General features: G+C 46.4%; 1 protein-coding gene across 1 annotated transcript in view; it reads right to left on the bottom strand.

The window, feature by feature from the left end:
* The window catches only part of LOC310850810 (kazrin-like), a 209,725-nt gene that overhangs the window by 150,915 nt on the left and 43,883 nt on the right, over positions 1–14,927 (bottom strand). The gene's annotated exons all lie outside the window — the stretch shown is intronic.

Here is a 14,927-nt window from a genome sequence, read left to right as displayed (position 1 = left end):
ACCTTTCTAAAATGCTGGCGGGCGGCAGCACTGCTGCCCGCGAAGCCTTCGCTGCCGCCCACCAGCATTTTAAAATCGCCCCAGGAGCGGAGAAGTCTCCGCTGTCTGGGGTGATCTTAAAATGCTGGCGGGCGGCAGCGCTGCTGCCCGCGAAGCCTTCGCTGCCGCCCACCAGCATTTTAAAATCGCCCCAGGAGCGGAGAAGTCTCCGCTGTCTGGGGTGATCTTAAAATGCTGGCGGGCGGCAGCGCTGCTGCCCGCGAAGCCTTCGCTGCTGCCCACCAGCATTTAAAAAACCCCGGGACAGCGGAGGACTTCTCCGCTGTCTGGGGTGATCTTAAAATGCTGGCGGGCGGCAGCGCTGCTGCCCGTCAGCATTTTAAAATCGCCCCGGGACAGTGGAGGAATTATCCGCTGTCCCGGGGCGATTTAAAAGCCCCCGGGAAGGCAGGCAGGGGGGACAAAGACTTTCGCCCCCCACCGGCCTTCAAAAGAGGTCCAGGACCTCTTCTGAAGGCCGGTGGGGGGCGAAAGTCTTTGCTCCCCCCCCCTGCCGCCTGCCTTCAAAAGCCATCGGGATAGCGGGAAGCGCTTCCCTGCTATCCCGGACTGCTTTTAAAATGCTGGCGGTGGGGAGCAAAGCCTTTCGGCCCCCGCCGGCCTTCCTGGACCTCTTCTGAAGGCCGGAGGGGGGGGAAAGGCTTTGCTCCCCACCGCTAGCATTTAAAAGAGGTCCCCGGAGATTTCCCTATGGGCTTTCTTCTTGCGAAGCAAGCCCATAGGGAAATTCGTTTTGCGAAGCGCCTCCAAAACGGAAAACCCTTTCGTCTAGCGGGTTTTTCGTCTTGCGAGGCGTTCGTCTTGCGGGGCACCACTGTATATATGTGTATATATATATATATATAATATATATATATATATATATATATATGAAATAATTTCATTTATAAAAAATAAAGTGATAGAGGAAAAAAGAAGGGGAAGTGAAAGAAAGAAAAAACAAAGATGTGTACACTGTAAGAAAGAAAGAAAATAAATATATACAGAAAGGCAATATAAGATACTCCCATACGTACATTCTTATATAAACTGATACAGTGGACACTCGGGTTGTGAACGCGATCTCTGCAGGATGCACATACGCAACCCGCAGCATCAGCAACCCACAGCGGTGTGTCTGCGCATGCTTGGGTTGTCGTTCGGTGCATGTGCAAAGTGCAATTTAGCACTTCTGCGCATGCACAGCCGCCAAAAACCGGAACTAACCCATTTTGGTACTTCCAAGTTTCAGTGGTCCGCAATCTGAAGCATCTGTAACCCAAGGTATGACTAGTTACAGATAGGTAGCTGTGTTGGTCTGCCATAGTCAAAACAAAAAAAAATTCCTTCCAGTAGCACCTTAAAGACCAACTAAGTCAGTTCTTGGTATGAGCTTTCGTGTGCATGCACACTTCTTCAGATACACACTTCAGATACATACAAGGTATGACTGTATAGTGTTATTAACCTAATGCTTATGTAGATGCTAATAGTGTATTACATTCTTCATAAACTCATTCCAAATGTTATCATATTTATACAGACAAAGTCAGTCTGTTCATAAGTGGCGAGTGTCGTCCCTTCCAACTAGGAAGGCAGAAGACATCCTCAAGCTGAACAGGCCTGAGGTCCGACTCAGTATAAAGACAGCTTCTCACCTTTCCACTGCGGCTCGTTTCCCCCACTTTGGCACTGCCAAGCCCATCACAAGCCAAGCCCAGCTCCTCTGAGGTTTGGGCTCACCCCACCCCAATTTGGCATCCTTCCCATTCAAAGAGACCTGTGATAACACCTGGAGTTCATGGCCTCTGGTGTGCTGCGGTGGAGGCTTTCCTGCGCACAATGGAGAGCTCAGACCTAGTTCCTAAGCCCCACTGCCCCATTCCTATTCCCATTACCAGGTAAGTTGTGGGGAAGGGGTGGCTGTCAAGGGGTGGGTTAGGACTTGGAAGCAGTCAGTAGGTTTACAGAGAACCAGTGTGGTGTAGTGGTTAAGAGCGGTGGACTCGTAATCTGGTGAACCGGGTTTGATCCCCTGCTCCTCCACATGCAGCTGCTGGGTGACCTTGGGCTAGTCACACTTCTCTGAAGTCTCTCAGCCTCACTCACCTCACAGATTGTTTGTTGTGGGGAGGAAGGGAAAGGAGATTGTTAGCCGCTTTGAGACTCCTTTGGGTAGTGATAAAGCGGGATATCAAATCCAAACTCTTCTTCTTCTTCTTCTACAGCAAAAGTTAGCTGAGCTCCCCTGTGCTCTTGATGTCACTGGCAGCACACAGAAGTTCAAACTTTGGAATAAAATAACAGGGCCCCATTCCATATTAAGATTAGTTTTTGGAGGTGGAAGAATGAAGAAACCCCGACGAAAGAACAGTGGCAAGAGAAATTGATGAACTATGCAGAACTGGCTAAACTGACATACAAACTGCAAGAAAAGGACAACTGTGACTTTAAGGAGGAATGGGAACTATTTAAAAAGACAACAAAATGAACTGGACTCCTTGGCAGCTTTTGAATAAACATACACAAATTTATTGGTTGATAATATGATGGATAGACATGTAAGGATATGTACAATTGTATAATATGTAGAGAAAATATGTGAAGAGAAATCAGGGAAAGGAGCTGAGGGAAGTCCTTGGTTGGGGGGGGAGGGAAGGGGGAAAGGGGGGGATAATGTATGTAATTATATGGTTTGATAATTTGTTATGTGGAAATTGATTAATAAAAACTATTTACAAAATAACAATAATTGATTTTTTGGGGGAGGGAGCTCATGTTATCACTGACTGCCTTCCAGCAAGCGGGAACCTTCATTGGGCTTCTAGCGCTTGCTTTTCTCTGCCCTCCTCGTTGCTTTTTCCTCTAGCACTGTGTCTATTCGATTGTGGTCCTGCAGGCAGGGACTCTCCTATCTTTGAATCAGCATGCAGCAGAATATTTTATGCACCTTGGAAATGAATATTAATAACAACAGCAGCAGCAGCAGCAGCAGCAGCAGCTTTTAAAACCCGAGGACAGGAATGAGACCCTACAGTCCTTCCTGTGGATGCAGATGGGTGTTGCAGTCCAAAAACAGCACTATGAGGTAATCTTACAAAGAAACTCGTCCCAGTATTTGTGTGTTTAGCAGAGCACTAAAGCCAGCAAGGGATCAGCATTTGGGGTGAGAAGCAGTTTATTACCCAGACAGGTTAGTTTAGGGTAGCTCCTAAGTCACAACTTGAGGCTTTCCTGACACCCTCATCATCTCAAATGTTCAGCAGAGCTCTGGGAATACCGGCCGCAATCCATCTCTGCTCTGTGTGTGTTTTTTGCCGACTCAGAACTTTTTCTTTAAAAAGAAAAAAACGAATTCCGCCGTAGTTCCTTCAGCTGCTGATAGCTACAATCCTTTATAAGAATTACAGGACCATTTACTGCAGAGCTTCACTGTCGGAGGGCAATGTAAACACACCGGAACGCGGAGAAGCCTGGGTAAAGAGGGGTGGCGCTTCCGTGAAAAGAGGCAGAGGTAGACTAGAGGTGTAGTGGTTAGATCGCCAGACTAGGATTTGGGAGATCAGGGTTCAAATCCCCACTCAACCCTGAAGCTCACTGGATGACCTTGGACCAGTCACTCACTCACAGGCTAAGCTGAATTGCTGAATTGTAGAATTGGGAGGGACCCCGAGGTGTGTGGTGTAGAGCCAGTGTGGTGTAGTGGTTAAGAGCGGTAGACTCGTAATCTGGGGAACTGGGTTCGCGTCTCCGCTCCTCCACATGCAGCTGCTGGGTGACCTTGGGCTAGTCACACTTCTCTGAAGTCTCTCAGCCTCACTCACCTCACAGAGTGTTTGTTGTGGGGGAGGAAGGGAAAGGAGAATGTTAGCCGCTTTGAGGCTCCTTTGGGTAGTGATAAAGCAGGATATCAAATCCAAACTCCTCCTCCTCCTCGTCTTCTTCACCTAGTCCAAACCTCTGCAATCACTGGGGTGCCCACAGGAAGCATGCACAGGGATCTGAGTGCAAGAACATTCTCCCCATCATTATCCCCAGCACCTGACCTTCAGAGGCACCGGCTACCAACAGTGGAGGCAGAACCTTGCCATTGTGGCTGATAACTGTTGATAGACATATCTTCCATAAGTTGGTCAAATACTCTTTTAAAGCCATTCAAGTTGGTGGCCATAATCACATTTTATAGGAGCAAATCCCATAACTTTAGCTGTTCGCTGTATGAAAAAGTACTTTTGGCTGCCCTGAATCTTCCAACATTCCACTTTCCTGGGTGCCCCAGAATTCTAGTATTATGAAGGAGGGAGAAAAATATTTTCTCTCTCTCCACACCATGGATTCATTTCTGTGAGGACCACCTTCCGAACCCCTACTCTCTTTGCTTTTATATCCCAGGCCTATCTCTCTCAGTTCACCTCTGCACATCAAAGCACTGGTGGCAAAGGAGCTCCTCTTTCTGGAATCCACAACTCCCTAGTGGGGAAGCAATGGAATTTCATCTGGTTCCACCCAAATCTTTATCCAAGGGGGAAAAAGGGGGGGGGTCTGAATGAACTCACTTGAATTAAACTTGTTACATTAAGTAAGCAAACAAATTCAGCCTCTGTAAGTCATAAGAAGCAAAGAGGTGCAAGGTAATCGCACCTATAAACCATTAGAAATTCCAGCAGCTCTCCGCCAGGTGTTTACCTTCTGCAATCCTACCAGGCAAGTTTGATTGCAAGCCAATTTCTCCATGGTCGTTAAGTTCCAGAAACTTCTTTCAAAGAAAGAAACTCAAGCTACGATTCTTGGGTTTCTGGACTTGGGGGTCGGATAATACATTCTGTGCTTACAAGGTGAGATTGTAGAAAATGAGCACATACTACTGTACTGGGTGGTGCTGGAGGAGACTCTTGAGAGTCCCATGGACTGCAAGAAGATCAAACCTATCCATTCTTAAGGAAATTAGCCCTGAGTGCTCACTGGAAGGACAGATCCTGAAGCTGAGGCTCCAATACTTTGGCCACCTCATGAGAAGAGAAGACTCCCTGGAAAAGACCCTGATGTTGGGAAAAGAATGAGGGCACAAGGAGAAGGGGACAACAGAGGACGAGATGGTTGGACAGTGTTCTCGAAGCTACAAACATGAGCCTGACCAAACTGCGGGAGGCAGTGGAAGACAGGAGTGCCTGGCATGCTCTGGTCCATGGGGTCACAAAGAGTCGGACGCGACTAAACGACTAAACAACAACAACTGTCCTGGGGGCGGAAATCATGTTTATATTAAATTTTAATTTTTTATCCACCCCCCTCCACTTAGAAATGTAGGATGCTGCCTGGTACCCAAGTTAGACCTTTGATCCATATAGCTCAGCAAGGTCTACACCAGCGTTTCCCAAACTTGGGTCTCTAGCTGTTTGGAGACTACAATTCCCATCATCCCTGACCACTAGTCCTGCTAGCTAGGGATGATGGGAGTTGTAGTCCAAAAGGAGTCCAAAAGAGACTCAAGTTTGGGAAAGTCTGGTTTACAGGCTCTTCACAGACGGGACTTTCCGAAACCTACCAGAAATTGAACCCGAGACCTTCTGTGCAGAACCTGCGTTCTATCACCAAGTTGTGGTCCTCTGGAAGCCCCAGAGACACATATCAATATTAAGAGCCCATCAGTTCTTTGTCACCTTAGGACTTAACAATACTGTACTGCTTTGGACTGCAGCTTTGGACTGCATGTAAAGTACGGGGGCGGGGATTAAAATCTCAACATGTTCCAGCCCACCACAGAGTTAAAAAGAAGACACATTGCAGTCTGAAGCCGGGTAGAGATGAGAGGATTTCCTTAATTCTCTTCCTTTGTTGTCCCATGGGTTCATGCTGGCCTGCTCTCCACCATCTCCCGAGCTCCCGTTTTTATTAATCAGAAATTCTACAATTAACTCTGGGACCTGGAGCATGCATGGTTGTTTTTTTCCCAGCGCTTAAATTCCATTTGCATCTTTTCTTCCAATCTATGGCACTGATGCACATGTGTACACTGATTAAAAACACCACCAAGGAAAAAAACAGGGGGGGGGGAGTGTAACTGCATCGCAACAAGATTCTTCTTGTGCAGTGTTTCATGGGCCTATATGTGCGCGCGCACACTCCCACGCTTTGGTAAACATGGGGCATGGAATAATCTTGATGGTACGCAATGCCATTAAGGCTGGTATGCGCTTTTGCAACTTTTTAAATCAATGTGTGGGCAGTGGGGGAGAGGAAAATGAACAGAAAGCTCTAGCAAAACAGCACATGCACAATGCCCTGTCCAAAATCCAAACGAGACTGAAGGCCAGAAACCCATCGATGAAATCACACCTGCAAACTAATGCTGCAGCAATGTTGAGCTGAAATTATTTGTGAAAACAAATAAACAAAACAACCCCAGGGTTGTCCTGCATTTCAACCCTTCTGTTTAACCATCCAGCTATTTAACTCTCCAAAACGCAGGATTAAACTGCATTTTAGTCCTTTCCCATATCTTCTCTGACCCACCCTGTCCCGCTGCGTTCTACCCTTTGCCAAATCAAGGAAAAACACGAAAGCATTCAATGACAGGGACAATCGGAAGCAAAAAGGGGTGGGGGTGGGGAGTAACACCAGAAACAGACATGATAACAAAGGAGCAAACCTTGTTCCTCCATCGCTGGTTCACAGCCTTGTACTTTACAGGATGATGATAAACAGTGCAGACAATGAGGCCATCTGTTCCCAGGGACGAATTGAGCGACAATGAAGACAGGCTCAAACATGGAAAACAAGAGGGGGAAGAAGGGTCCTTTCTCCCTGTGGGGTAAAGAGGACGGAGCTCCAATCGGCAGCCTATTGGATACCTGTCAGACCTCCCTGGGGCAGATACAAACCTCTCCCCACCAGACAAGGCTTGAAGATGGAAAGGAGCGTGGCATGGGTATTTTAGCATGTGCACAGGCTAGGAAGAAAATGGGTCCCAAGTTGCAAAAATCACAGACTCCTCATCCAAGTCCAAAATGAGATTCTAAGAGCTCGGTGTCCCATATATCATGGAATGAAATTCAAGAACTTAAGAAGAGAAGAAGAGCTTTCTAGATCAGGAAAGTTTAGACCACCTAGCCCAGGATCCTGTTCTCATAGCAGCCAATCAGACGTTGAATTTCCTGATTTCCAGTCCCAGGGAACTCGTAAGCAGGACCAGAGCGCAAGGGCACTCAGTCCTTGTGTGGTTTCCAGCACCTGATATTCAGATGCACGTTGTCTCTGACAGTGAAGGTAAGAACATAGCTCTCAGTGATGGCGCCCATGAATAGCTTTATCCTTTAGGAATTTGTCTAATCTTCTGAAAGTCGTCCAAGTTGGTGGCCATCAGTGTTTCTTGTGGAAGTGAGTTCCAAAGTTTAATCATGTGGCGTTTGAAGAAGTATCTTGTCTTGCCCCTCCCAAATGTTCTGACATTCAGCTTCATGGGAGAGTCACAAGTTCCAGTGTTGTTGTTTTTCAATGTGTTTTTATTAAAGATTTCTTGGTTTACAAAAGTAGGTGCAATGTCTCTTTTTTCAAATTACACTTTCTACAGAGCAGTTTCATTTGTTGAGACATTAGTGTTACATTAGGAAGAAAAGGGGGAAAGAGGTGGAGGGGGGAACGGTGAGTGGGGGGTGAGGTTGGGTGGCGAGTTATTCTATTTTACTTAATGGATGTGTGGGGTTTTGTGTCAGTGTTGCTTGTGCAGGTTCTCGTTGCTATTTGCTTGTGTTCCTATGGTGTTGAGAGAGGTTGGGGGTTGGCCTAGGGTGCGGTTGCTCATTTGTGATTAGCTGTGGTGAACTTAGTTTTCGTGCGTGAGTGGGGTGGATGGATGTTTCGGATCAGGTTAGCCATATTGATTCGTATGCTGTTGGTGGATTCTTGTCGTTTTGCTGGGCTGTGTATGTGATAAAGGGGAGCCATACTGGGGTGAAGGACAAGTTTTAATGTTACGAGGGAGAAAAACTTTTCTCTAGCCTCATACCACACACAGTTTTACGCACCTCTATTGTGTCTCCTCCTATTTGCTTTTTCTCCAAATCCAAATTCTGCAACCTTTTCTTTTCTGAATCTTTCCCAACTCTACCGTTTTTGAGGCAAGGTGACCCAAACTGTATTCCAAGTATGGTTGCATCACAGATCTGTTTAAGGACACGATGGCGTTGGCAGTTTTGTTTTCCTTTCCTAATGATCCCTAGCATGGAATTTACTTTTTTCCCCCACTGCTGCACCACAAACTGGGGAGACGTCATCTTTGAGCGATCTACCACAACCCTCATTCATCTCATTCATGGCTCTCATTTTCACTATTTCAGATCTCATGAACATGGTCTATTCCATATGCATTGTTACAATATACAATAGTCAGTGTAGTGTAGCCGTAAGAGTTCCGGACAAGGATTTGGGAAGCTAGGCTTCAAAAAGCTACTTGGCCATGAAGTTCATTGAGCTCCGTCTTTGGGGGGTCAGTCTCTGCCTCTTAGGCTAACCTACCTCACAGGGTTGCTGTGAGGATTAAACGAGGGAGAGGAGAACCCTGTCCGCCATCTTGAATTTCTTGGGAATAAAGGCAGGAAGTAAATGCATCGGAAAATAAAACAAAATAATAAAATAAAATAAAGCCTCCAAACAGAAATTGTTCATTTTATTTATTTATTTTAAAAAACATTTTAATTGTACACACTTAGTTTATATAAAAACATTTACATACCACTTAATATTTCATTTCATTTTCTCTTTTCATTTGTATACCGTCTTTCTATAATGCTATGCACTAGAAGGTTTGCATGCTGAAGAAGCAACAAAATGTTCAACCAAGTTCACACATCTCATATCACTCTGATCCAGTACAAATAACTCACAGTAAAAAATACAACTTAACATAAGCAACTTATATCAAATAATGTTCAAAAAAACCCATTACAATATAATAGTACACCATCAAAAAATAGTACTCTCAGAATATCGCCCAATAATAACAATTCGCTCTCAACCATTACAATACATCGTTACTAAACCTTTCAAATATCTCTAAGCAGTATGAACACATCATTCTCTAGAACATGAATCTTGTGTGCTTTCTGATGCCTCCCCCCAAAATACACATCTGCACAATCCTCTTCACCCTATGGGTCCCACATAATACACACTTCTTTACTCTAACACCTGAGATAAAGGTTGTTAGTTCTACTCAAGAGTAAACCCACTGAGATTAATTGGCCAAAGTTAGTCATGCCCATTATTTTTTATGGATGTATTCCATGACCAACATTGGATACAATAGATAGACTGATATCCCTAGGATCTACCCTATTCTTTTGAATGCAAATTGTTTTAATATTGTATTTTCATGCTGTTGAAACTGTCCTGGGCCCTTATGGTGAAAGGGCAGGTAAGAAATCAAATTAATGATCGTGATAAGAAATCTGTTGACATTTTTTTGGATAGCACCATGAAATCTGAAGAAGCGTATCATCTGATTGAGAGCTGCGCCCCGATCCGCGTGTAAGTCTGGGAGAAGCCATTCAGGTCGGCTGGAGCAAAACATAAGGAGAAGATGAATTTCTTCCCCATCCTTGTTCTGACTGCATAGATGAAATATCAGCCGCCATGTTTCCTGAGGTTCCCATATTTATGAGAAGCAAGCGGCTAGGAGGAACAAGGGCTGGGTTAATGAATGTGCCGCCCCGTGACCTCCAGAGGCCACGCAACTGATCAATGAAGCAAACAAAGGAAACCGCGAGCAGATCAGTGGAGATGCAAGACTCTAAGGCCATCCAAGTCAATCAGGGACAGCATTTCCTCCACTTCAACAGCCCGAGTGGGGTTGGAGCAGCAAAAGAAAGGGATGCAGATGCAGAACCCACACACACACATTTTGAAACAGATAAGCAGAGGTTCCAGCAGGCGATGCACTACTTTAACAGCACGCCTTTGCAAAAAAGAAGAAGAAAGGTTGGCGATAAAGAGGTGATTGGAGTCAGCAAGCCTGATAAGCCTGATAAACAGCCTCTGAAAGAGAATCCTGCAGGATTGCCACATATGCTCTTGAGCAATATACCCACTGTATGGAAATTGACAACATGGCAGCGGAAATGGATCCTTCGCGCCCTAACAGTGGCCAAGAGACTGGTACTGATGAACTGGAAGAACAGAGATACGATTTCCTTTAATCAACGGCTTAACAACATGACAGCGTCGGCAACATACGTATGAACGGACAGCTGACAGACGCAGGCTTTCTTTGGATAAATACAACAATATTTAGAAGGAGTTTACACAGAATAATATCAGGTTATTAGCTATTACATGCTCTACCACTGCGTACCTTCAAACACAAAACTAGGACACTAACATCCGGGGTCACACACCAGTGTGAATCATGTGGCCCGCATGAGATTGCGACCCCCAAAGATTTTTTTGTGGGCACAGTGCCGTAAAAGGTGCACAAGATTGTGTCATCCATTTTGGCTGCTGTCCTCTCATAGGGAAAACTCGGGAGTCCCATTTCCCCAGGGCAGTTGATACGTATGCCACTTAGCTACTTCCCTTCTGTAATAGGAACACAAGAACCTGCCTCATACTGAATCTGACCCTTCAGCTAAGGGTTTTCTGCAATGACAGATGACGGCTCTCTGGGGGTTCTGACTGAGGACAGACCCAGTCCTGCTTGGAGACACTGAACCAGGGACTATCCGCATCTATATTTCATTTATTACATTAATATTTTCCCCTTTCCTCCAAGCAGCTCAAGGTGGCACCCACAGAATCATAGAATTGTAGAGTTGGAAGGGACCAGAAGGTTCATTTAGTCGAACTCTCCTGCAATGCAAGAACCTCCACTAAAGCACTCATGACAGATGACCACTCAACCTCTGCTTGGAAACCACCAAGGAAGGAGTGTCCACCACCTCCTGAGGGAGACTGTTCCACTGTCAAACAGCTCTTATTCCAGAAAGTTCTTCCTGGTGTTGAGTCGGAATCTCCTTTCTTTTAACCTGAAGCCATTGGTTGGAATCCTTCAGAGCAGGCGGAAAACAAGCTTGTTCCCTCTACCACTTGACAGCCCTTGAGATATTTGAAGATAGTTATCATATCTCCTCTCAGTTCCCTCTTTTCCAAGCTCTCTTCCCCACTCCAATTTTCTCCTTACAACAACCCTGACAAGGCAGGTTAGGCTGAGACCCTGTGACTGGCCCAAGGTCACCCAGTGAGTTTCATGGCTATGTAGGGATTTGATCCCAGGCCTCCAATACTCTAATCCAGGCACAGGCAAACTCGGCCCTCCAAATGTTTTGGGACTACAATTCCCATCATCCCTGACCACTGGTCCTGTTAGCTAGGGATCATGGGAGTTGTAGTCCCAAAACATCTGGAGGGCTGAGTTCGCCTATGCCTGCTCTAATCACTAGCTGATGTTCCGCCACAGAGCTCTGGCCCTTTCCCCTTTCTTTCTTTTCAATACCAATCCAGCTTTTCATTCTTAAAGGTGGCCGATGTTATAGACAAGAAGTGATAGCCCCCCAACAGGGGAAACCAGGCCTGAAATATATACCGGGATTCAAAGGAGCTGCCCCCTGCCCAAGCTCACTGCAGATGATGCACAATGGCCTGCAGAGCAAGACCACACGGCTTCCTGGCGTACAGCACTTCAAACCTTCCCCCATTAAGCGCAGCCCACCAGCAGCGCCTTGTCTGCTACTCGAGTGCCTATTAATAACCAGATGTTGCTTTTGCTGTTTTGAAGCATCCAATATACAACATGTCATAGCCCAAAAGTGTGTGTGGGGGGGGGGGAGGAATATGGATCATATTCCACCTACCACCCCAGGCTCCCGAAATCTCTACATCCTCCCCCCCCACCCCCCGGGAGATGCAGCGTTCCTCTGATCGCGGTGGTGCAATTACAAGCTTTGCTGAACAGCGATCTGCAAGAGCCAGCCAAGAAAACGGATGCTTGATTAGCATTTCACCCTCTCTGTTTCTCTCTCAATGCCTATGAAAAGAAACAACCTCTCCGCCTGGCCCCAATGTCTTCCAAACCCGCTTCAGGCCTCGTTTACTAGGGGATTTCCCTTTTCTTTTTTCTTCTTCTTTGGTATTTATGTATAATTCTTCTGCATACCCTCCAACACTTCTCCAATGGGTTAAAACCACGAGCCTAGGATTTGCCGATCAGAAGGTCGGCGGTTCAAATCCCTGCGACGGGGTGAGCTCCCGTTGTTCGGTCCCAGCTCCTGCCAACCTAGCAGTTCGAAAGCACCAAGTGCAAGTAGATAAATAGGTACCACTCCAGTGGGAAGGTAAACGGCGTTTCCATGTGCTGCGCTGATTCACCAGAAGTGGCTTAGTCATGCTGGCCACATGACCCGGAAGCTGTCTGAGGACAAACGCCGGCTCCCTCAGCCAATAAAGCGAGATGAGCGCCACAACCCCATAGTCGGTCACGACTGGACCTAATGGTCAGGGGTCCCTTTACCTTTACATTTAAGGAAAAGCAGGACATTCCAGGATCAAAGCAGAAACCGGGCAAGTTTCTGTAAATCCGGGATTGTCCCTGCAAAATAGGGGACTTGGAAGGTCTGCTATTGCACACAGAATGAGGTTGACCAGCTTTGAGTTAAAAAAAGGACCAGGCTGTTATTCATTGGTTGAAAGGATCTGCAATGAGATGATTTCTTGTTCAACTACAGGGATAGCTAACCTGCGGTTGTTTGTCTACAACTCCTATGATACACTGTGCTGGCTGGGACTGATCCTTTTGGCTTACTGATACTTCTGCTTGTTCCATGCTTAGAAAGCACGGGGGCAAGTGGTTTTCTGACTATCCCACTTCTTTCCCTGGAAACCCCCCCCCCCAACTCTCTACCATTGAATTGGAAGAAATGTCAATCTGTAGAAAATTGGAAAATCTGTTGGAAATCTTCAGGACACACACACACACAAACACACACACACAGGAAAACACATAAAAACAATCACAGATCACTGGCTAACTGTAAGCAAAGCTTTGGTTTCTTGGATTGTCTGCATAAGTCTGGAGGCATAGGCATACTTTCAGCACACGTTTAAAAATTAAAACTCAAGATACCTGCTGAATCTTTGTTGGAAGTGCATTCCACAGGACTGGTCCAATAAGACAGAAGGTTCAGTTCTGTGTCGACATCAGATGAGCCTCACCAACTCAGAGGGCAAGCAGAGATACTCCTACAGATATTCCAGTGGTCAAGAAGGGGTTTAAAGACCATTTTGGAAGTCCTGAGGTCTAGAAACTTGTTTTTTCTTTCTTTCTTTTTAAACAAATGCTGGCATTCTTTGGAAGCTGAAGTCTTTGCCAGAAACATCATATTCTCAGCTTGGCGTAGAACTTCAGCAATGGGCATGCAGCCTTGGTGGACTAAGCAGTGAAGTAATTTTGGACTCTGGGCTTAATGGTCTTATGACAAGCCATTCAGGATGGCATAGAGAACCTCCTGCTCCTTCAGCAGGCCAGGGCTATGGGCACCTGCCCCAATGCAATGTGCTGATGGTGCCCTACTGCAAGTAACAGAACCCCCCACCCAACCACCACAATGCCAGCACTTTGCTCCAAGCAGCTGAAATTTCCATCAAAATTCAATATTGCTGGAAAGGGGGGCAGGGAGCTTTAGATATGCCATTCCTAAATGGTCCTGCCTGCTCAACACAATTAGAAAGAGAGGCTAATGGATCAAAGTGAGGCGATAATAAACGACTATCAACCTACCTTCCTACATCAGCCTGAACTCCCTCTGGGGATAATTATAATTTTTTTGAAGCCATGGACAGAGTATGGGATAGATACCAACACCATCTATTGGAGGGAGGGGACTACTCTGAGCAAATGACGGGTATTAGGATGTGATTAAGAGGTTTTTCGGGATCAGTGAGGTGTGAGGAGCAAAAATGTAAGTATTCTGCATCGATGAGGGAAGCTGAAAGCATAATGTCCCTGTTCTGCTAATGTTCTTTGAATAAAACAAGGTGCCCCCTGGCTAGATAATTAGTACGGAGAGAGAAAGCACAGGCTCTGTAGATCAAACAAACAAAATAAACACACAAAGGACTGTCCAGCAAACAAGGTTGTGGGTGCAGGTCGTCATCACATTCTGGAATCTTCCTGAGATGACATTCCATGTATATTGTGTTTGGGTTTGAAATTTAGAAAGTCTAGATTAGGGGTTGGCAACCTAAGGCCCACGGGCCAGTAGTAGCCACCCCCCCCCCGCTCTTACTGGCACAGGACGGTGCAGCGCCGTGTGGCGCAGGGACCAACTTCTGGGTTGATGGCACCTGTGTGCATGCGCACGAGCACTCCTCCGACCTGGATGTGCGCCGGAAATAGCGTGTGCGCATGCATGCAGGACGGAGAAGCACTTCCAGGTCAGAGGAGCACTGGAAATAGCGTGTGCGCATGCATGCAGGACGGAGAAGCACTTCCAGGTCAGAGGAGCGCCGGAAATAGCATGTGCACATGCACACAGGTACTCCTCTGACCCGGAAGAGCATGTGTGCGCACACTCTCCGGCCCATCCTCTGATGGACACAGCGTTGACTGGTCCATCCTCAAATAAGGTTACCAACCTCTGGTCTAGATGCTACCTTCACTCGCCTTGGGCAGGCCTCTCTTAGCCACAGTATTCTACTTGCACAATAGGAACGGCCCACCTCACTGTTTCTATGCAGCAGGGAACATTAGACATTTGCAAGAGCTTCAAAACTCGTCCCCCTCACATAGGCACACTACCCTCGCTGACCTCTGCACCAAAAGCGCAAGTTCCAGCATTGTGTCTCTTCAAGGATATTACATTTGCTCAAAACACACCTCCTTCATGAGGGCAAGGCCAAAA

This window comes from Podarcis gaigeae (assembly GCF_964106915.1).
Source record: "Podarcis gaigeae genome assembly, chromosome: 8".
Lineage (NCBI taxonomy): Eukaryota > Metazoa > Chordata > Lepidosauria > Squamata > Lacertidae > Podarcis > Podarcis gaigeae.
Note: the sequence above shows the minus strand (reverse complement) of the source record. Positions and strands in the feature narration are given on the sequence as shown.